General features: G+C 33.2%; 1 protein-coding gene across 12 annotated transcripts in view; it reads right to left on the bottom strand.

The window, feature by feature from the left end:
• The window catches only part of Foxp2 (forkhead box P2), a 547,259-nt gene that overhangs the window by 423,383 nt on the left and 98,919 nt on the right, over positions 1-24,957 (bottom strand). For 2 of the 12 annotated variants that reach the window (XM_058572108.1, XM_058572106.1), the window contains one exon: positions 17,062-17,143. The exons of the other annotated variants lie outside the window; for them this stretch is intronic. The gene's annotated coding sequence lies outside the window, so the exon portion shown is untranslated. The remainder of the gene's footprint in view (positions 1-17,061; positions 17,144-24,957) is intronic. 12 annotated transcript variants of the gene reach the window in all.

The raw sequence follows: 24,957 nt of genomic DNA, 5'->3' as shown, positions 1-24,957 counted from the left end.
TATTATAACTAACAAAGATTACTCGAGAAGAATATTGTGGGAAAATATTACATGTCTTCAACATTTTAAGCTAAATTATATAAATATGCCTATAAAGAGGAATCAAATAAATTTAATATATTTCTAATAAAAACACTATACTGAAAAAGGTCATTAATATGAAAAATATCTAACATAATAAAAACAGAATGGAAAAAATAAGTATTTATTGAAGAAAAGAGTAAGAGGTGTACTATGTTTAAAACTCAACGAAACTTATACAAATTCAAATATTACAATACAAATATATATGAACCAAAATAGTACCTCTAGAAGACAAGATTTTTAAAAGTTTATCCCCACTGGGAAAGATATATAAGTCTAAATTTCAATGAGATTTGATTTTTGTTTATTTAGATAATAATAAATATTTTAGCAAAGCTGCAGGGAAATTTATATTTCAAACTGGAAAGAGCAATCTTCCCTTTGGTTACTCAATACTCTTTAAAGGTCTCTGAGCAAAGTACTCCATCTGATGCTCTGATTTTCTTCTGGGCTACCCTTCCCTTTCATTTTGCAACTAACTTTTCCTTACAGATTCAATTCAAGTGTCCCTTCTTTCACAACTGTGAGATTACTTTATAACACTGTCTCCATGCTCATGAAGCAACTCGTGCATAGTCATTTTAACATGAAATGTATCTTACCATAAAAATATTTACTGGTCTACCTTTCTTCCACTACATCCTTATAGAAATAAATCTACAGATTTCTTGGGAGAAATCTACAAAAGGTGAGATGTTTATATTACTATTATGGCAAATAATTCTTGGCACATGGTAAATATGTATATGAATAAACATTGTGATAAATTATTGAATGAATAAAAAAAAGAACACAATATTAAGATAAACACCATGGTATTTTTCCTGAAAATCATTTCTCCCAGGACAGGGAGACTCACCTGAAGTGGTCCATCCCTGTCCTGGAGGATGGGACTAGCCTGGTTCACAAGAATGAATGTAGCCCGTCTGCCTTAACATTATTTCAATCTGGGGGGCTGTAGCTGTAGCTCAGTGTCAGAGCACTTGCTTAGCACGTGCGAGGCACTGGGTTCATTCCTTAACACAACGTAAAAAACTAAACAAATAAAGGCATGCTGTCCATCTACAACTATAAAATTTTAAAAAAATTCTTTCTATCTGACTTAGCCGTCAAGAGTGTATCATTGAGAACAATATAGACCAATATATGCACAAGCATCCAGTGGCTTGGTAGAGTGGTACTGGGGAAGGGTTTAGGAGAGGAGCATGAAGAATGATCCTAAAAATCTTCAGAAGGATTATTTATCTTGGTTTATGGCCAGAGGATTATCAGTGATGGCTAAGACCAGGAAACTCATACCATCACTAATTTATCAGATATTTCAAGTTACTGAGTTTAAAGACCCATGATAACACACAAATTATGCTTTCATTATAGGAAAGGCAGAAATAGTACAGCAAGAAGCACAAAAAAATTCTACTTCTGAATAAGGAGGCTTTATTATAGTTTATAGCCTAGGAAGACATAGGGCCCCTAGGAGCATTGAGAGAAGATAGAGGAGAACACACCCCAATGGCTGAGAAAAGAAAGGGGATTAGTAGAAAATAGAAAGATATATTCTTGGAAAATATATTACTTGCCGGTTTTGCCTTCAACTAATCCTCATGTTCTCTTTTCCCTTGGCTCTTTTGGACGTAAGTATAGTAAACTCAAAGATTTCTTAGAAAAATACCAGAATTACTTGTTTCTAAGCTATGAATTTTTGTTGAAGTGCAAAATATGTCTTGGCAGTACCCATTTCCCCTGACTGATTTCCTGGAAATTGTGTCATGAAATAGAAAACCACAAAGTAAACTGTTTTTACCCATATGAAGGATATTATAATTCAGAGTTGAATTCAGACTCGAAGGCTTAATATCAAAGATACAAAAAACAATTACAGAAAAGCAAGTCAGTACAAATAAAATTCAGTTTTATTTGATAAATTTGGTCATTTAAAAATCATAAGATTAAACCTCAATTACCAGAGATTGATGACAGATATTTTTAAAACTGTTTTTACAATATTCTACACGGTATACAGAATCACCTGATTCTGCCAATTTACTTATTATATAGTTCTCCTAAGACTAACATACTGTCACACTTCTACTGCTTCTACTGCTACTAAGATGATAACCACAAAATCCCAATTTCATTTAGAATTTAGAAGGACTTTTAGAGAATTTTATTTTAGTCAAAGGGAGTTTGAGTTGACGCCTGCTTCAGGTAATCTTTCAAGAAAAAGAACAAGCAGTCCTAGAATGCCACAGTCTACTAACCTCAGGACTACCTCACTGAAAGCAAATACTTTGTACAGTTGTTACTGTGAGAGTGTGGTGATGAGAGTGGTGGTGTTTCTTCAACTAAACAATCACATAAAGTCCAAACTAGAGTTTTTCCCCCTCTTATTTCACAAAGCAGAGAAAACATAAATTGGATCAAATAAGGGATACCACCACAGTGTGAGGGAAGCTACTTGAAATACTGTCAACTCTAGGAAAATGACTCTACTTGAAGTAACATTTACTTGAATTCTGATTATAAGATGGGAGAGTACATATTCATTTAAAGATATACTTATGAAAATGATGTTCATGAAGTAAAGGGAAAAAGTTAAGACTAAAAATCACACACATACACACATATATATGTGTGTGTGTGTGTGTGTGTGTGTGATTTTTATTTGTATATATGGAGTCCCTATAAATATATTCATAATGTAAATACAAGAACAACAGATACTGAATACTATGTAATAATATACACAATATTATGGACATCAATATTTTCCCATATCATATGCTAAATAATATCATTGGCATATTGATTTTATCCCATTATTTTCTCTATATGTTAATATTTTTCTGAGAGTAAAAGAAGTAATCATGACAATTTCTGGTCATCAAATATTGACTACTCAAAATAAGGAATTATGAAAACAGATATCTCAACAATAGCTACAATGTCAAGTATGACTAACAATGTTATGACCTTGTGCCTGGACAATGAAACAAAATCAACAAGTGGATCAAAAGCAGGGATACAAATCAAACAGAAATGAATGAAGACGCAACACTTTGAAGACATAAAAATGGTATGCTGCTCATTAACCTACCTTAAAATTTTAATGAAAATATGGTCCAAACACTACCAGTCTTATTAATAAAGCCAAATAAATAAGTTTTTAAAAGAGTGTTATTCAGAAAATAATGTGTCTCAAAACCCAAAATATATGTGTCTCAGAACCTCAAATTTTATTAAGTAAATGGTTTAAAGTGCTAGCAATGGTTAAAACAATAAAGCTATTGCTATTGATAAAAGGAACTCAAAAGCAGAGAAAATAATATATTTTGACATGACCACACTAAATGCATTAAAATGTTAAAACTCTTGCAAAAGAGAAAGATCATGTGTCATTATATCCTCTTACAGTTGTTTCTTAGCCAACTCTAATTAGTAATAAGGAACTACTGTTTCGTGTACTTCAGTGCTGTTAAAATCAATATTACCTTATTATTATTATTAGGAAATGAATTTTTACCATTAAAATTTATCCATAATTTAAATGATGATATTCTTAAGGTTTATATGATCTTTTGTGCTTGGAAAACATTTATAAAATTTTAAAAATTGATTAATATATAAACTACTTATGAAAATTGGTATGCATAATTTATTTCAAAAACTAGTAGCTTTTAAACTAAAATGAAATTGGACTTGAGTTGCTTGGATTCAATCTCAGTGCTGAATATATAGTATTTCAATTAAAGTACTACTTCCCTGGACTCATACTAAGAAGTTGGGCAGCATGGGACAGAGACTTCCACTAGACAGTGAATATACACAAACCTCTACAAGTTCAAGCATAATTTGAAAAGTAATATATAATTGCATGAAACATGTACACTGTTGCTGTAGAAATGTGGTTGGTTGTGATAAATAACAATACCCTTAATGAGTGACACTGCCCAATATGTGCAACTGAAACAACACACAATAGAACTCTGCTTCAGTTCTGCCAGATGAGTGATATGCTTTCATAGCTAAAGTATTCAGTGCTTCACACTACTCAGATTTTACTTAACTTAGATTATTTTTATTTGTTTTTATTCTATTTTCTTTACCATATCAATCCTATTTCTGCTTATTATGCATAGGAATAGAGAATGGGGCCTTCCTGATGAGCTTCCTGTCTCTAAGTACCACATGGCTCCAAAGAGTCCCTCCCAGTGCATGGAAACTATTATTTTCAGATGGCCCAGGGGCATTTGTACACACTCTACTGCTTTCAGAAAGACCTATATTTAAGAATTGCCTTGTAATTCTTGCTGGTTAGTGAGCAGGGATGTAGTAGAGAGAAGAATTCTCTGGGGGTAAGGCTGAGGACCACCTCTACTACCCTATTAATACAGGTATTTAACTCATGAATTTGAAAATGTGTGGACAGAAGATGTCAGGCCACTTTCAGACAGTAGAGGGTCCTGTGACACAATTACTATAAACTTTTTAAAAATGGAAGTGAAACAAGTAGCATTTTTATAAAAGACACTGAGAGTGTGTATGCCTGTTAATTCTTTTCCAAACTTAAGATCACTTCAGCCAATTTTTATGACACTCACATGTTCTTAGATATTGGGGACAGAGCACTCATGGTCTAGTGGTGAAAAGATGTATCATAACCATTTACTATAATATGCTATAGAGGCACCATACATGCATCAAGTATGATCTGAAAACTGTGCATATTTTAATAAGCCCCACTATCATGCCCATTCATGCCTAAACTGAGAAAGGGCCTTACTCAAAGAGGAACCTACAATCAACACAGGCTAACACCTTTAAATCTTCCTCAACAATAAAAGTTTTCCTAAACTCCAGGAATCACTCTTAATAAAAATCTATCGTTCCACAGAATAGCCTTCAAATTTTAATTTTTATAACATTAATTGAGAATGATGGTTTTATGTCCAACAGTGTCCTCCATTCATGTTCTTTTACTCCATTTAGTTCTTACAGAAACCCTATAGGTAAAGTATTATGGAATCACATTTGTTATTAGAAATATTTCATAAGAGCTGCTTTAAGTATAGTATCTTGCCATAACAACAATATGGTTAAATTGATATTGTCATTCTCATTATGCAAATTAGGAAGCTGAGGGTAAGAAATTTCACCCCAGAAAATCAAAAACATAGTAAGTAGCAGATACAGAACTTGAATTCAGGTATCTGACTCCAATTTCAACTAGTTCCTCAACTCCATACTGATAAGCAATTGAAGATTCCAACCAGTCACTAATCTGCCCTCACACCTCTTCCCTTCCTTCCACAAACACATAGTCCAGACAAATCACATCCCTTCACATTTCAGCATGCTACTATCTATGCATGTGGATTTACCAGCTTTTATGCTGGTTCAAGTTTCACTCACCATCAATTCACATGTTACCACCTTCCCTAACAGCCCAAAGATAATTCCTCATTCTGGCTCTCAGGACATGTTGTTTATACTTCTATGAAAGCCCTTTCATGATGAAACTCTCACAGCATGTCATTAAAATCCTGGGCTGGGAACTCCTCAGCAGTTCAAGAACCATGTCTTAAACATATTATTTGTGCCTAATGGATGGTGATATCGCAGTAGTTGATCAGTATGGTTTAATAGTTACATATTAGTTCACATATAAGGCCTTCCACATTATGATAATTTCTATACCAACTCTTCAGGTGTCCTATTCTCTAGAACCAAAAGACCACTTGATGCTTCTCCCAAAAGTGCCTCCAAGATTTTGCTTTGTGCTTTGCAAGCCTTTCTCCCCTCTTCACCCTGTACCATATCATACCATTTCCAATGCTAGCGCTCACCTATAGGATCCTGACTACCTTTCAAGATTCAACTTTACTGCTACCCTATCCAGAAAAAAAATACCCATCAACCTAAATATTGCTCTTGTCTATACTCAACACTCTATACGAGACATTGTTAAATACATTACATATAGTCTATATAGTGGTGATTATAAACATTCTGAAGAAGAAAACCATGTTACTCATTCTTTTGTCAGTTAAGGCAAAAATCCTGCAATGCTAAACATTTATTTGATGTTAACTTGACTCAACTTGAATTCCTTGAGTGATAAACTTCAAGGCTATATAATATTATAATTACATGAAATAATTATTTTGTCTCCTGATGTTCCCCTCTAGTTTTCATTAGCATATACTCTGGCAAGAATTACAATGCATTATAATCATGTTTATAAATCCCAAGTCAAAGATGAAGCTGGTCAATCTTAATGACTGACACTGTCCAATATGTGCAATGGAAATAGCACATAAGAATGCTACAATTCTGCCGGAAAAGCAAAGATTATTCTTTTAAATTTAATGTATTCGGTACATACATTACACTATTTGGATAGTGTGCTAAAGTTAGATTAGTTTTTATTTTTTTTTTACTCCATCTCCTTTCCCATATAGATCTCATTTCTATGCATGAAAGCACAGAGAAAAACAAGTAAGAGATATCTGAAAATGCTCAATTAAGCACTGTCTGGCTAGAGCATTTTAGACCAGAATTAAAATACTCTGCCCCTGACCAGCAGGATTTATAACAAGTAGATTTCATTATTCTGAGTGTGGAGGCAAGACCACATCTATGTTGGATAGAGCTACACCAGATTTTGTTGGCCCAACATCATAAAACATATGCTATTTCATCCTTTTTTAAAATTCTGATTCCAAAATCCCCCAAGTACCTTAGTGACTATGATCGTTTTTTAGCTTCCAGTGCTGTTCTGTCTACAGGAAAAAAGTCTCACTTTAAGTTAGTAAATTCCTCACTTTAAGTTAATAAGTTGAATTGATGATCATCAATGGAACTCACAAATCATTTTGTCCCAATTCAAATGATTTCTCACAGTAAATCAATAAATTAATCATGTTGTTTTAAAGCCTAATCTCATGAGCTTGGTTAAAATGAGTCTATTCTGAGTGAAGCAAATCCTTTTACAAGCTCAGGACCAAATCCCAGAACATGACAGGAAGCATACTTTCTTCAGGGCCTACTCAAGAGATCTGCCAATACCCCACTGATGACAGGAAGCTAACAATACGGATTTCCACAAACCATTCATTTTTCTTACTTCCAAGGTACAGACTAAAAGACAATATCTCCCACAGTGAACTAGCTTACAATTCTACCCTTTACTTAATTGTTTTAAAACAATAATTGCCTGTCCCATTTTGTGATAAATAACATCCAAACTGGCTTTATACATGTAGTTGCCAATCAATCAGAGGTCCTTAATGCCAATATATTATCAGTCCAGAATGTTATTGTATTTTAAATGATAACACGAATGATTTTCACTCTGGAAAAATAATTTACTTAGGCAGTTTAGATAAACTAGACTTTAGGAACATGTTCTATTTTCTTCACAAAATTTTATTTTGCTTCATCTTCTCTGAGATGGCAAGTGAAAACAAAGAATGTGGAAAAACCAGTGTTTTATCTCACAGTAATGAACCACACAAAAAAGGAATACCATTTCATCTTCAAGAAATTAGAGATATACACTTATGATATAAACCTAAGAAATTTTTATCATCATGCCAGCTATAAAACATGAAGCAAACTTGTTAAAAATTCTCTACTAGAGACCCACATTGCAGTGAATTTACATATATATGTATATAACATATAACACACATATACATATAAAACAGAAACATGACAAGCTGTCCTTACTAATTTTCTTAACCTTAAACTTACCTTATGTAAGCTTCCACTGTATTCAATTAGTTCATTGTTTACCTACACTGACTACCATAAGATTCATTATGATTATCTGCAGTGTTGGCATGTATAACAATTTAAATTGATCTTAGGAATGCCAAATAGAAAATCTTCATGAAAAAAAAATTAATAGTATAAGGGCTGGAGGGACATAGGTTTAATTAGAGTACCTTTAGGAGATCCTCTGTTTCTTTCTGTTCATATTTTTATACGGGAATTTTGATCAAGAAGAGCTATTGGCTTCACTCTGTCCCTTCACTTACTTCTTACTGTGAGAGGGGCAGAGAATCATCTGGTGAGTTTAAGAGAACATTCCAAACAGGCGCAGGTCAATTCCTTTCTCTCAGATGAGTTCTGCCTGTAGAGAAGATGCATTGGGGCTTGTTTTCATCCATTCTTCTCTGGCAGAGGACTATGGATGTCCAGCTGTGTCAGTGGCTAGGGAGATATGATGTCTAATTTAGAGATAAAGCCTATTTTATCTGCACATATAATGTTTGTCCTTCAATTCAGCCTCTACTCGTAATAAAACTGCTACTTTGATGTCCATCTGCCTGGCACCTGTGTCTTTCTCTCAGAAGTTTCTGAATTCTAGAGGAAACATTTGATTTTCTGAGTGGTTTGAGGAAATGAAGGTAGAGATTTTGTACTGTAAGATTATCTATTTTTATTCATTCAGTAAACATTTATTGAAAACCTACTGTGTATTAGGTACTAGGCATGAGGATATGGCTGAGAGATAAAAACCCAGTATCTTAGGAAACCAACACTAATCACACACCACGCATGGGGTACAACAACAGGGAAAGAGGAAGAAAGAAAAACATGTTTCTTATTCACAGATTTCAGAATATAAAATGCAGTATTTTAATACACTGGTTATAACAAATAATAATAGGCTATTAAAAACTGAAGATACTCAACCATTTTGACCTATAAAAACAAGAACTTTCGTATAATGGAACCTAGAGATTAATTTGACATACAAAAATAAGTAGGCAAATTCCATTTTCTTAGAGCCATATAAAAGACGACATAAATATTGAAAATCTACAATAATTTTAACTTAACAAATTATTACAAACAGAAATGGGCTTGATGTAGAAAAGTCATTTTTGCACATTAATTGGATCTTATCAGTTCTGGATACTAATTATTTACTTCCCCATGCTAAAATAACAAAAGAAACATTATTTTTCTTTTAATACAATTGAACATTAAGTATTCATGTAATAAAAATACTTAGCCCTTCTTTTCACATCTAAGGTACTTTAAAAATATTAATTCTGAAAAATTGTTAATAGTGCAATCCAAGATAGATTATTTTCATATGCTTCAAATATACTCTATAACCAAATGCTTTAAAACAATTGAAACCTAATGACTTTACACAAATTCTTACAAGCTGTCAACCAGCCAACAAAGGCAGAAAATATAATGCTATTTTGGAAATGAGAGTTTTGTTTTGTTTTTAGATATATACTCAATCCTCAGATGCAAAGTTAGGGACTGAAAGTAAGCAGAAAAAAAAAAAAAGGAATGGCTTTTCAATAGGAAGACAGAAGAAGCAGTCACTAAGCAGTGACCCCAATGAAGTCAGGCCTTCATGGCCTTCCATGCCAGCCTAAAGGACCTTATCCAATGCTATATCTTGACCTTGCACACAGAGAACAGGACACTAATTTATTACAAGTATCTGAACTTCTGTAGTCATAATAAGTGGGATATAAGATGACTTCCTAAAATGCAGAAAGAAATTGTATGATTCTTCAGATTATTTTAAACCTCTAATATCTTAGAATAGGATTTGGTTTGTCAAATAATGACCCTAAGAAATCTAAATGAAGGGCTGGGGTTGTGGCTCAGCGGTAGAGCACTCACCTCACACGTGCGAAATCCTGGGTTCCATCCTCAGCACCACATAAAAATAAATAAAATAAAGGTGTGTGTGTGTGTGTGTGTGTCTTCCTTTTAAAAAAAAGGAAATAAATCTAAATCGTTATCATTAATTCTACCTTTAGTGTTTGATTAAGTCATTATTTTTTAATACGCCCAATTATGTGCTGCATGATAGCTAGTTAGAGAGCAGTTTAGAGAGATTTTGGTTTCATACTCTCTCCCATCGATGACTTAGGCTCATGATTTAACCTCTCTGAACCTAAGTATAAGAGAGTTAAGAAGAATAATAATATGAAGAGAAATGAACAAAACAGTGACTACAAAGAGTATTATCTCACATAGAGCAAACATTTAAAACATATACAATTGGGTCATTGCAGAAAATTTTTAAAGACCAGAAGGGTGATAACATTTCAGGAAAATACTGTCAAATCCTATAGAAGTTTGTGGCAATTCTGGATAATCTCATTTTCCCTTCCACAAAATTAACTAAGATGATCTAAGAGTACAATATCTCCTGTAATCTACTTTGCTTAGTTAAGAAATATTTACTAAATCTGTTGCTAGGTGAGAGTTCTCTGCATATCACTGCATCTATGCTCATCAAAATTTACTAAGTTTAAAGATTTTTCCTGATATTAATTCCTATTAATTTTTCTAATACTTAGCAATATTTCAAAATGTATAATACCATTAGTTAATTTTCAGGCATTTTTATTCATAGGATTGAAGTGTAGCTTCAGTCCAAAGAAACAACATGGTCCAGATAACTAATGGTTGGTCATATTCAAAAGTGCTTAGAAGATAAACTGAGAAAAATACTTTGATTTTAAATTGACCAAGTCAAGTTGCTGTAAACCTTAACATACTTTTGAATGCTTTTCAAAAAAGACTTGAGGCTCAGAAATAAAATTGAATCCATGGGGGGGAAAATTAATTCTATATGTTTACAAATTAAGTGGTTCCAATAGGAATGTAGAATGACATCAACAGGCATTACCCTAAATCATTCTGAATACTATTCAAGTAACTATACAATTTGCATCTCTTGATATTCTTGAGAATCTTGCAAGTTAATGTACTTTATATTTATGAATTTTCAATTCTCAAAAATATAGAGTCTTTTTTATTTTTAACTACAGTGAAGACAATATTTAAATGGACAGCAAATGATCATGGTGCAGCCTGCAGATGCAGAAACTTAGAGGCATACTCAACCAGGCCAGCCTATGACTTCCTGTAACACTTCTAGGATGAGTCATTTTCTAAACATACCTAAATAAATAAGTTAATAAGCAGTTTGGAAATAAAATATTCAAATATAGTGGAGATCAAAACAATGACATACTGCTTATAACAAATACTATTAACAGAGAAATCTAAAATTCCTGTTTACCTTTTAAGGAAAAAAAAAAACATGTTTATGCAGCTCAGTGACACTGGGATGATAGCTAGAAAGTTTATCAGTAAACTAACATCAGCAATCATTTACTAAGGGCTCACCGCATACAAGACACTATGCCTGGCACTTGGAGGAAGCATAAAATATAACTTTCTCACATATATTATGACCAGACCAGACTCCAGAGCTGGTACCAAGAAAGCCCATTTACTTCCACAGCCTTTTCCAGCTCAAATTTTTTCCAGTCTCCCGGCAATATTCATTTACAGGATGTTGTTGTTGTTGTTTTTCTCAGAAAAGAACTTTCCCCACCCTTGTTTTTCTGTCTTACTTTATTCCTATTTTTAATTTATGCCATCTTGTTGTGTTTTATGCATCCTAAGTTGCTCTAAGACTATTCTAGAAAGAGACAGGGTGTACACAACCATAGAAGAAACAAAGAGCATTTAGAAATAGTCAAGATGTCTCAGTACATCTTAAAAGTCAAATCTAGCTTGCAAATCAAGTTCTAACTTTCAAAATCCTTTTTCTTTCTTTCTTTTTTGTTTGTTTTCAGCCTGCACATCAAACTTGGAGTCAAAATATCTAAACTGTAATGCTACAGATATGAAATTTTAGGCATGGTTCTGCCTGTCACAAAGCCTCAGTTATTTTTGTTCTATGAGGGTAAAAACAAGCACATCACAGGGTGCTGTTTACAAATCAGAGTAGCTGGCATGTAATTGGTGTTAAACAAAAATCAATTATTTCTTTCCTTCACAAACTTGTTAGCTCTCTTGTAATTAATATTAAAATAAAATGTTAGTCAACAACATAACATGCCTTATTAGCAAAAATAGAACAAATGTAAAAACAGAAAAAATAACACAGTAAGAGAAATCCAAAATAAACTTAAAAGATCTTGCCCACATTTTCTTATACTTAATATACCAACCTAAAATTCTTTGAAAAAAGTACACAAAGTACATTTTTCAGAACAAAAAATATATTAATTTCATTAAACCTCTGCTTCTTAGGGTACTCATGACCCCCAGAGGGTATAGAGGAAACCACAGCAGATGGTTAATGCTACATTATTTTAGGAAAAAAAAATGTCAACATACATTTTATACCAAAATAGTATAGGTGCATCATAAAATCAAATTCAAGAATTCCTTCACATTTTTAGAAAAAAACTTAAAATATCAGTTATAATTTCACTCAAGATAGACTCTTTCATATCTCCCCCAAATCAACCTACATATTAAAAGTAAATTCTACCAAAATCTCAGCAGACTTTTGCTAATATTGTTGAATTGGACACACAGAATCTAAAGTGTATATAGAAATTCAACACTTAGAATAGCCTAAACAATTTTTTTTAAAAAGCAAAAGTTGGAAGGATTAAAACTATTAAATTTTTAAGCTGCAGCAAGCATTTCAAACAATGGTACTGGTATAAAGATAAACATGGAAGTCATTGAGAAAGTACAGAAAGTACAGAAATGAGTCCTCAATATGTAGACTCAATGGATTTTTGACAACAGTGTCAAGGCAATTAAAGGGAAAGGATGGTCCTTTAAACAAATGATCCCTCCATATCATGTGCAACAATTAATATAGAATGGATCATCAATCTGAATGTAACAGATAAAACTATAACTTTTTTAAAAAAACATAATAAAAAATCTTTGCTAGATTAGGCAAAATTTATAGGTGGACCATCAAATGATTATAAATTGATAAATTATAAATTGAAAAATATGGCTTCATCAAGATTAAAATATATTACTTTTCTTTTTTGCATTCACAGAATTTATTTTTATTTTTTTTATTTATTTTATATTTTAATTTATTTTTTAAATAAATGACAGTGGAATGCATTACAATTTTTATTACACATATACAGCACAATTTTTCATATCTCTGGTTGTATATAAAGTATGTTGATACCAATTCGTGTCTTCATACATGTACTTTGGATAATGATGTCCATCACACCCCACCATCCTTGTTAATCCCCTGCCCCCTCCCTTCCCCTCCCACCAAAACATCATTATGAAATGAAAAGAGAAAAAAAAAAGTCACCAGGAGGAAATTTTGGAAACCATACATCTCACTAAGGACTTGTATCCAGAATACATGAAGAACTTTTACAATTCAGCAACAAAAAAATCAAATAACCTAACTAAACAGAGGCAAACGATTTACTAGATAATTCACCATAGAAGATATAAAAACAGCCTTATGAATATCATTAGTCATTGGGGATATATAAATCAAGATAAGATACTACTATAACCCAGTAGAATGGCTCTTATCAAAAAGACTGAAAATACTAGAAGCTAGCAAGGATATAGAGAAGAGGATTCTCATACTTTGTTGGTAGAAATGTCAAAAAAAAAAAAAAATTCAAAGCAGTTTCAGTTTAATGTTTTCTTAAAATATTAAGTACAAACTTATAGAATCCTATAATTATACTCCTAAAATATCACCTAAGCAAATAAAAATATTTATCCATGTTTTAATCAAAACAGCTTTTTCGTTGCTGAGACAAAAAAAAAAATGACAAGAACAATTAAAGGAGGAAAAGTTTATTTGGAGCTCACAGTGTCAGAGATCTTAGTCCACTGAAGGCCAGCTCCATTCTTTGGGGCCTGAGATGAGGCAGAACATCACTGAGGAAGAGTATGCCAACATCATTGAGGAAGAATATGCCAGAGGAAAGCAGCTCAAGACATGATGATCAGGAAGCAGAGAGTGAGATAGCTTTGTTCAACAAGGATAAAATATATACCCCAGAGACATGCTCCCAGGGACCCACTTCCTCCAGCCACACCCTACCTACTTACAGTTACCATCCAGTTAATCCCTATCAAGGGGTTAATGCATAAATTAGACTAAACCTCTTCTTACCCAATCGTTTCATCTCTAAACTCTCTTGCATTGCCTCACACATAAGATTTTGGGGAACATCTAATCTCTAAACCATAACACCACACAAACTCTTATATACGAATGTTTGTAGCACCATTATTTATTATATCCAATAACAGGCAGGAATCTAAATGTCTGTCAACTGGTAAACCAATAAATAAAATGACCCAATGGAATACTTCCCAAAGATCAAAATAATTAAATTTCTAAATGTGTTACAACATTGATGAATATCAAAAAAAAATATCATACTAACTGAAAGAAGTCAGATATAAAAGATTCCAACTAAAAATCTTCTGGGAAAGGCAAAGCTGTGAATACAGAATGCAGATCACCATGAGCCTGGGCTGGTGGCACTAGCAGTGATTTGACAGCAAATAAGCACAGACAAACTTGGGGAGGATAGTGAAGACATTTTAGAATTGAACTACGGTGATGACTACACAACCCTACATATTGTAAAACCACTGACATACGTAATTGCAATATGTGATTATTAGGGTATAAAAATTATAATTCATTAAAGCTGTTAAAATAAAAAAATGAGTATGCAAAGTTCTAAATTAAAGCCATACACTATCTTTACATGATAATTCAACAAATTACTAGTTTGAGATATTAAACACAAAGATGACAAACTGGAACTATGATAACTATTTTCAAACACTTGATGATATGCAAACTGCCCTTCAGAGAATAACTAAGACTAATGGATCTTAATTAGAACAAATAAATTAATAAAAGTCTAAAATGCAGCTCAATACACTTAAAAACTCTCTAAAAAGCAAGAGCTAAACTTTCATAAAAATGAGAGCCAAAGTAAATAACGGAGCCATCCACAATGCTCCACGAAATCAGCCTGTTTATTGTTATTGTTGAAACCTGCTAACTAATTACCTATTTAGGATTATTCAGTGTTGATTCCCACACAGAATGAAACTAAAATGTAATTGGAATTTAAAAATAAACTAAATCATTTTTAAAAGATTGCTTTCAAAAAAGAGGAAGCTGGACTGGAGACACAGCTCAATGATAAAGTACTTGCCTAGCACCTGGGCTCAATTCCCAGTACAGTCAAAACCAAAGAGAAAAAAACAAAACAAAAAAAAAAGGGGGGGGCATGAGAAAAACAGAGTCAATATCAGAGTCTAGCCCAGGGCCAAGGACAAAGACTCTAATTGACTGATAACTCAGATGCAGAAGGGATCTGGAGGTGAAGATATTAAATGCCTGGATAAAAGCATGGCGATTTGAACTGGTAGCTGTTAGGGAAACAGTCTAATTGTACTGGCATAGCAGCCGCCTTTTAGCCAGGATCAACTGGCTTTTTGACCTTATAAATTTTGGAATACATATTCTCAAAAAAAAAATCACTGATTTTAAAATTTTAAGTAGGTAAAGTACTGACATGAGACTCTTTTATTGATTTTTCTTAATAAAATAACATTTTAAGCTGGGCACCATGGCGCATGCCTATAATCCCAGCTGCTAGGGAAGCTGAGGCAGGACAATGTCGAGTTCAAAGCCAGCCTCAGCAATTTAGCAAGGCACTAAGCAACTCAGGGAGATCCTGTCTCTAATAAAATACAAAAGGGGGCTGGGGATGTGGCTTGGTGGTTAAGTGCCCCTGGTTTCAATTCCTGGTAACAAAAAAAAAAAAAAAAAAACTAACAGACAATAAATAGAATTATTTATCTATTCTATCTTATATGTAGATATGTAGTATTTATGACAAAATAAATCTCTTGTTGCCTGAAAAAACATCTGTCATGAACTTACATAAAACTACCATTTCAGAACTCATCTCTGAACTTGCTTACATGCATTTTTCAGTGGGCAATGTAAGTAAGGTAAGGATGCATATGCTATAACAGCACCAACTAAGACAAAATAACACCAAATGCTTTCCCTCTGCCATCAAAAAGAGAAAAAGAAAAGAATGATAGCTCTTGTCATAAATACTTCACACTGTGCTAGAGGCTCTACCCAGTGCAATTAAATAAGAAAAATAATTAAAAACACCAAGATTGGAAAGGAAAAAGTAAATGCATTTATATTTACAAAATATCTGAACTTGTATACATGGAACCCACACAAAAAAAAATGATCTGAGAATAAATAAATAAGTTCAGTAAAGCAGCAGAACAGATCAATATACAAAAATCACTTATACTTCTCTGTACTATCAATTAACAAACTGCAAATGATAATAAGAAAACAATTCATATCACAATTGGATCAAAAAGAACAAAATACTAGAAAAAGAGCAAAACACTTAGAAGAATATTCATCGAAATAAGTACAAGACTAATACACGGAAAAATATTAAATATATCATGGAAAAAATTACACATGACTGTATAAATGGAAAAAAAAAACTAATATTCACAGATTTGAACACTTAATAATGGGGCAATACTCCCAAAATTAACCTACAGATTCAAAATATCCTAAACTACTCGCCACCTCTTTTTTTTTTTTTACAGAAATTGACAAACTGAATCTAAGATTTATTTGGAGGGGTCAACAAAATAAATACCAAACAAGAACAAAATTAGAGGCCTCACACTTCCTTAACTTCCTTATTTCAAAACTTTTACTACAAAGCTATATGATACAGAAATGTAGTGCTAAAGACAGATATACGGGTTATTGAAGTAAAATTGAGAATACAAAAATAAAACAATAAATTTATTATGATTTTATGGTTTTATATTTGGAATGTTCCCCAAAGTCTCATTTGAAGGCTTGGTCCTCCAATGCAGCAATGTTCAGAACTGGGGGTTTGAGGAAGTGATTGCATCACAATATTGCTAACCTCATCAAAACATTAATCATTAAGGAAGTCACAATTTGAGGGCATTATTGGGAGTCAGTGGAAACTGGAGGAGCTGGGGTCTAGTTGGAGGAAGCCCTGGGAGCATCCCTGGAAGTTTATCTATTGTCACACACCTCTTCCTCCCTCCCTTCCCCCGTCTCACCTTTCCAGCTGTCATAATGTTCTGCCTTACCACAGGCACAAAAACGATGGCACCAGATGACCATATACTGAAATCTCTGAAACTGAGACAAAAAAAAAAAAAAAAATTTTCCTCCTTTAAGTTGTTTTTCTCTGGTATATATGTACATATTTTTTGTATTTATTCAAACATATATTTATATACAAATATATACATTTATATTTATATAAATGTTTATTTGTAAAATATATTTGTTTATATAAATATATAAATAATTCTTATAATCAACAATGAAAACACATATATTCAAATTATTAAGTGAGGACTTAAGTAGACATTTCTCTAAAGAAGACACAAAATGATCAATTAGTACATGAAAAACTGTCAATATCATTGTCCATCAGGGAAATGGAAAAACTAAAACTAAAACCTAAAAACTAATAGCCAGTGGGATGACTAAAATTAAAAAAAAAAAAACTCAAGTAGAAACCCCTACATTGTTAAAATTAGTGCAGTCACTTTGGAAAATGGAAAATGTTTAGGCAGTTCTTCTACATGTTAAATGCAGACTTAACCAACTCTTTGAGTAAACACCTAAAAGTACTGAAAACATATTTCTACATTTAAACAAGTATGTTTATACAATTATTATTTTTAATAGGCAAATAATGGAAATAACTCAAATGTCTATCAATTAATGAATGGATAACCCCAAATGGAATATTATTTGGCCACAAAAAGTAATGAAGTGCTGATACTTGTCAGGACATGGAAAAACCTTCAAAACATTACACTAAGAAAAGAAGTCAGAAACAAATGACCTGGCATTATAGTATTACATTTATGTAAAATATCTAGAATATGAAAATCCACAGAAACAGAAAGAAATAGATAGTAGCTACCAGAATCTACCAGAGAGAGGGAGACAGTATAACTCTGCTAATGAATACTGGATTTCCTTCTGAGATGATAAAAATGTTCTAAAATTTATTAAAATTAACGTGGCACAAATCTGTGAATATAGGAAAATACACTCAAGTAACACTTTAATGGTTAAATTTCGTGTTTATGTATGTCTCAATTAATCTGTAATTAAAAATAAGGCAAAGCAGATAGGCCATTTAAGTTAGGTCAGGACCTACATTTAGTAACATGTAATATTTTATTACATGGTAAAATGACTCAGGAAGCATTGGTTGCAACAAGGGGGAAAAGGCAAATATGAGGCTTCCAAAAGGCTTAACACAGTAGCCACTAGTGTAGCCCTTGAGCACTTGAAATCCACTATCCTGAACTGAGTTGAAATAAATGAAAAACATATATTGGATTTCAAAGCCAACTGTTAAAAACTGTAGAAAAACTCACTAATAAATTTATATCACATGCATGTTGATAATATTTTAGTCAAATTAGTTAAATAAAATATTCTATTAAAGTTAATTTCACAGCTTTTTAATGTGGCTATTAAAATGTTTTTAGGTGCACGTGTGGTTTGTATAATGTTTTTATTAGGAACCACACAAGCAAAGGTAGACAAAGAAGAGATGCTTCAACTGGGGAATGAGATTGAGAGAAGGAAGCAAGTGGGATTTTTTTTAACATGAGCATATATGAACTATTTACAATACAACACAGATTCAGTATGGGGTATATGATATTTTATATTATTTATAATATTTATATGATGATGATGATAATTAGGACTACCCATACTCTCAAAATAGTATTTTGATTTAGGGTGTTTAGCTGTGTTTTAAGGAATGATGAGAAGTAAAAGACAAAGAAAATATAAAACAGTACTCCAGATAGAAGGAAAGCTTACCCAGCAGCAATAAGGAACAAGGCAGCTGAGTAAATTGGAGGACAGAAGAGAAGAAAGGAGAAAAAAGCCCATAAAATCAGATTTATAAGTGAGAAAAAGTATTTATCATTTATTCAAAAGATGTTGAAGACAAGCCAGTCACAGCAGTGCACAACTATAATCTCAGTGGCTCAGGAGGCTGAGGCAGGAGGATTGCAAGTTCAAAGCCAGCCTCAGCAAAAGTGAGGCACTAAGCAACTCAGTGAGACGCTGTCTCTAAAGTACAAAATAGGGCTGGGGATGTGGCTCAAGTTGTTTAGTGTCCCTGAGTGAGCTCAATCCCAGTAACCACCTCCCTACCAAAAAAAAAAAAAAAAAAAAAAAAAACATATTGAAGGCAGAATCTTTTCTATAATTTACAAAGACAACTTTCTATAGTTTGCTCTTACATGTCCCCTGAGGGCCTAGGTTAAAGGCTGGACTCACAGCATGGCATACTGGGAGGTAGTAGAACCTTTAGGAGGCCAGGCTTACTGGGAAGCTTTCCAGTCACTGAGGGCATGCCCTTGCAGCAGATAATGGAACCTCAGCCCCTTCCTCTATCTTTCTTTTGATTTCTGGCCATGGAGCAAGTGGCTCCAACACACACTTTTATGATGATGTGCTGCTGAGTCTCCACCACCCAAAACAACAAGGCCAATCAATCATGGACTGGAGACTCTGATATAGTAAAACAAAATAAATATTTCCTTGGTATAAATTGATTGTCTCAGGTATCTGTTACCATAACAAAAAGCAGACAAACAGACAGCTCTCACTGGATTATACAGAACGTGAGCACACTGGGGTAAGGAAAGACCAGGAATGACAGGGAATGAAGCTAACTTTTATTGATTTACCTGCATTATTTGGTTATCCTATAATATAGTTATCCTTGCTCACGGATTAAAAAAAAAAAGTCAAAGAACAAGAAAATTCCTATGCCCCAAAAATTTATCATCAGAACTCAGGGGCGAGAAGATAAGCATTGAAGAGAATTGGGGAAGAAGTGGTAAGGATGTTTGGTGGCATCCTGTCTTTATTTCTAAGTGATAGTATTCCATGGAGCCTAAAGGACCGGAAATAATCAGGGTTCTGAAAATATTAGAAAAGAATCTGCAGCAGTCACTGAAATGAAAGGAATAGAAGGAGCTAATCCAGAGAAAGTCATAAAAGGAGCCCTAAGAGTTGTTAAACATCCATTAAACAGAAATAAAACTAGATAAAATTTATTGAGTTCTTATTATGTACCAGGCACTGGTTTAGCATTTTATATGCATTGTCTCATTTAATCCTCAAGACATCCAATTAGGCAAGTATAATTATATATCCCTATATTACATATGCAAATTAGAGATTAAGTAACTTGACCTTTCATCACACAGGCATGATTCAAACCCACTTTTATCTGTCTCCATCTACTTAACCAGGTCTCCAATGTCACTGTGATGTTAATCTGAAATCCCATTCCGTTACAAGGGAAGAAAGCCCCTCATTTTAAAAATGAAGACATGCTGAGGCCTAAAGAGCTTGAGATGACTTATCTAGATCTCCAAACTAATTAATGCCAGTGCCACAACTGAAATATGGGTTTCAAATTTTCAGATGCAAAGCTCAGGTGTGAATATGCAATAAACTGGCTGTTTCAAAAATCTATCCAAATGGCTGAAACAAATCTGAAACAGGTGAGATCATTTATGAATTCATCAAGCCTGAAACCAGCACATAGTAGCACAGTGACTTGAACACAGAAATAAATAAATCAATATTTCCTATAGGAAAATAAAAAGAAGAAGGAAGACATGAAGGGAAGGGAGAGGGAAGAGAAAGAAAAAGGTAGGAAAGAGAGGAAGCATTGTATTGTTTTCAGGGAGAATGTTCCGTTTCTTACAAAGTTTGATTGTGACCAAATCCTTTGATTCAGAACTGACAGGGCACTTGTGCTCAAATAACTGACTACTTTAGGGTACTATCAAGTACAGTCTCAGATTTATAACAAGGCAATTGGCCTATTTCCATACTCCTGCTGCTCGCGGAATTTTCAACTATTGCTTAACAACAGAATTCTAATGCTGGATACAGCAGAAAAATCATCTTTTATTTGACTGGAATGTAAAATGGTTGCAACCATGATAGTGATTATAGCACTATATTATTGGGTATATGCATCTAGAAATGCCTTAATCAAAGTAAATCCTTTGATTGTATGCATTCAGCAGAAAGTTATAATCCTTTTATCAGCAAGGAGGGAAACTAAGGAAACAAATACATCTGTAAAATTAATAAATACAGAGTTCTTATATTTCCTTCTTTTCAAATTTCTCAGATTATGTTAATTATCAGATACAAGTATTTGGAAAAAGGTGTTTTGAGTATTAGAGTCATATAGTAATCACAATATATAGAAAAAAAGAGACTGATAAGAACAAACTAAAGAAAAAATCTAAGATACACAATCTTATATAATTTAACTGAAGTCAGAAGAGGCCTGAAATACGTCACTGCTTCGTAAGTATTGGTCAAATGACATCAACTCTGAAATTCCTATTCTTGCACTTGCCAAGAGAAATGATACGACTAGTATTGTTACTATTATCTAAAATTGTTACCCAACTTCATTTTACATAAATCATAGGTACTGTGAGATCCATAAATGTTGCTTTTGAAAAGGAAAGCATCAAGGTTTAGTAAATAATGCATTTTTGCATTGTCTCCTATCTGCCATTTGGAAATTCTCAGACATCTCCAAAATGTGTTCTCAAATTAATCTACTAAAATGAACATGATAGGAGGTACTTAATAACTTTGGATAAATTACTTGAGGTTAATTATTATGTCCATGTCAGAATCAAGACTCAGATATATAGTTATTTAAAAAAAAAACTGCCAAGAATTCCTTACAGCTTGATCTTATTCTTCAAGTCATATCTTGGCAGCAACCTACCCCTTGAGGATTTGTTTGCTTGACTACACTTCATTATCTTATCAATCAGCTTATCAGTAAAGATTATCACTTGAAGTTATCAGTTCAAAGTTACCTGCTACTCATGTTTACCTTTAAAGTCAACAGAATTAATTTAACTGATGACTGATTCTGTGTGAACAGAAATGACTAGAGGATGAAAATTCTAGTGTAATTTGCAAGAAAAATATAATTTTAAGTGATGAAATACTTACAATGCAAGGCTTCATAAAATTTAAGCAATATATCCACTATACTAGTGGACTTACAATAATCTTTACTTGATATAAAAAGTTTTGCCAAGAGTAGATTATAATGTGTCAAATTTATCTTTTACCCCATTTCAGGCAACAGCTATGCTGAATGTTCAATATGTTTCACCAATTCCTGTCCTCTTTTGTGTGGTGTTTTGACTATAAACTCATCAATCTATCTCTTAAGCGTCTTTTTCATCCACACTTTAAAAATTTCTATGAAAATTAAGGACAAGATTATATAGTCATGCCATTAATTTTAACCTTCCTGTTGTTAGACCATTCTGCCAAAATCCTTCTTGGGGATCAATTTGAACATTCAACATAGCCATCACTCTTCCTCAATGTGTCAAATTTTGCTAATGTGAAACCATGGCAGGCCAGATGTAACTGGCCCTCTGCATATATGAACTCCACATCCTTGGATTCAACCAAATGTGAAACAAAAAGCTTCCAGAAAAAAAAAAATAATAAAAGGAAAACATTTTTTTCATTATTCCCTAAATAATGTAGTATAGTAATTATTTACATGTCATTTGCATTTTTTAGGTATCATAAGCAATATAAAGATGATTTTAAGCACACAGGATTGAGTAGGCTATATGCAAATACTAAATTCTATGCTCTTTTATATAACAGACAACAGCTACAGATTTTGATATCTGCAGGGCATCCTGAAACCAACTCCTCATAGACACTAAGGACTACAATACAGAGTTCTGCAACTCATTATTGTGTCTGTGAAACAAGATATTCTACATGGACTTCTAATAATCTCCATTTCTAAAATTTCTACAGGTTGAGAAGAAGTTGAATCTTTTTCTCTTTTTGGTAGTCAGGAAAGATAATGCATATTATGTTGAAATGTATTTATTCATTTATATATCTATTTGTCATATATTAATTTCATATGATTTCAAAATTTGAGGGGTTACAAAATATACTAAGAGTATAAATAACCCTAAACATTATGGGGTGTTGTAATGATAAAATTATATGTGCCAACTTTTGCTAAGCCATGGTACCTAGATATTTGGTCAAACAGATCTAGATGTCACTGTGAAGATTTAGATGAGATTAAAGTTTGAGTAAAGCAGATTATCCTACATAACATGTCTGGGCCTTACCTAATCATTGAAAGCATTACAAGAAAAAAAAAGATGACTCAGGGAAGAGAAAACTCTGTCTCCAGGGCTGCTTCAACCCGGAGCTGGAACACCAGTTTTTCCACAGGTCTTCAGCCAGCTAGCCTGATCTACTACAGATTTTAGACTTGCAGGCTGGGATTCCTTAATCCCCCATCCCAAGTCTTTTCTTCCTCTCTTTTTATCTCTTCCTCCGCTTCCTTCCCAATTTCACTCCCCTCTCCATCTTGGTTCTGTTTCTCTGGAGAACCCCAATTCAGGGACTGACAGCATTTAAGAAAAACTTACTCTAAAAGGGGCCTCTGCATTGGATAGAAGATGGCATTGATGATTTCTATGCTCTTTTCCAATGCCCCTTCATGACTTACAATGACCTAGCTTTTTTCCAGTTAGCAGAGTTTTGTGTCATAATTCATTTAGATTTGCTTACCGTTACTAAAACATGGGCTAACACATACAATAAAATAATACCCTTTCTTATAACTGTATAATGTTGTAGCCTACATACCATTCTTTTACATTTCTATCACATTTGGATTTTCCAACAATCCATGACTCATGTAGCTTATATTTTTATTACAGTTTTGAGAAATGACACTTACAGACTATTAGTCAAGGAAGGAGCTAGGACTAGACCTTTAAAGGACTTTTACTTCAGCATCACCTCGTTCTACAAGGGGAATCAATCATTGGAAATTAGCCTTCTAGGAACTCAGCTGTGTTCCCTAAATATTGATACACTGAAGCTATACACTCCATATGATAGCATTTGGAAATGCAGCCTTAGGAACCTGAATACATGTAGATGAAGCATTACAGTGGGACCTTCATGATGGAATTGGTGCCAGCACAATAAAAGATACAAGAGCTCTCACTTATTTGCTCTGTCTATATCACCAAGGACAAGAACCTAAGCTGAACCCAACCTGATGTTGGACTTCAGAATACACTGTTTAAACCAACCCGTCTATGGTACAAGTTGAGCATCTCTAATCTCAGCACTATATTAGTGCCCCCAAAAGATTCAGATTTGGGAGAATTTTAGATTTCAGGATTTCATTTAACTGGCAAAGTCTATGCAAATATTCTGAAATTAAGAAACTACCTGTGTCTAAAATCTGTGGTTCCCATCACTTTCCATAAGGGATACTCAATGTGTATTATGTTATAACTGTCCAAGTTGACAAAATACGTGTATTTACAAACTCTGATTTTACTGAATCCTACAACCCATTCAAAGGTAATATATATATGTTAAGAAAATATGTTTTAAAAAAGCAGAATTGTACTAATCCATAGGGAATGTCACATAAATAAGTGGTACTTGAACATGTGGATGCTTCAGAACATACAAAGCACAGATTGCTGACTCCACCTCAGTGTCTGTTTCAACATGTCCAGGGTGGGGTCTCCAAACTGTGAACTTACAACAGTTTAACTTTCAAGTAATACTGATGCTAAATTATATCTGAAAAATGACCGATATAAATCAATAAAAGGTATAAATCACAAATTTATGCAGAGCACCAAGACTACATATTAAACAAATATATCCATATACAGAATACCAAACTGAATTTCCACAATTTTAACTCTAGATATCTTGAAAGGCAAATTTTTTAAAAATGTTTTAATTTCTCAATTTTATATTAATAATTATGCAGTTTAAGAAGTAATTGTCTGAAATTATAAAAGTAGCAGAGAAAATAAGTTTCA

Source organism: Marmota monax, unplaced genomic scaffold, assembly GCF_021218885.2.
Source record: "Marmota monax isolate L192 unplaced genomic scaffold, Marmota_monax_Labrador192_F-V1.1 WCK01_AAM20220418_F8-fsc00027, whole genome shotgun sequence".
Classification (NCBI taxonomy): domain Eukaryota; kingdom Metazoa; phylum Chordata; class Mammalia; order Rodentia; family Sciuridae; genus Marmota; species Marmota monax.
Note: the sequence above shows the minus strand (reverse complement) of the source record. Positions and strands in the feature narration are given on the sequence as shown.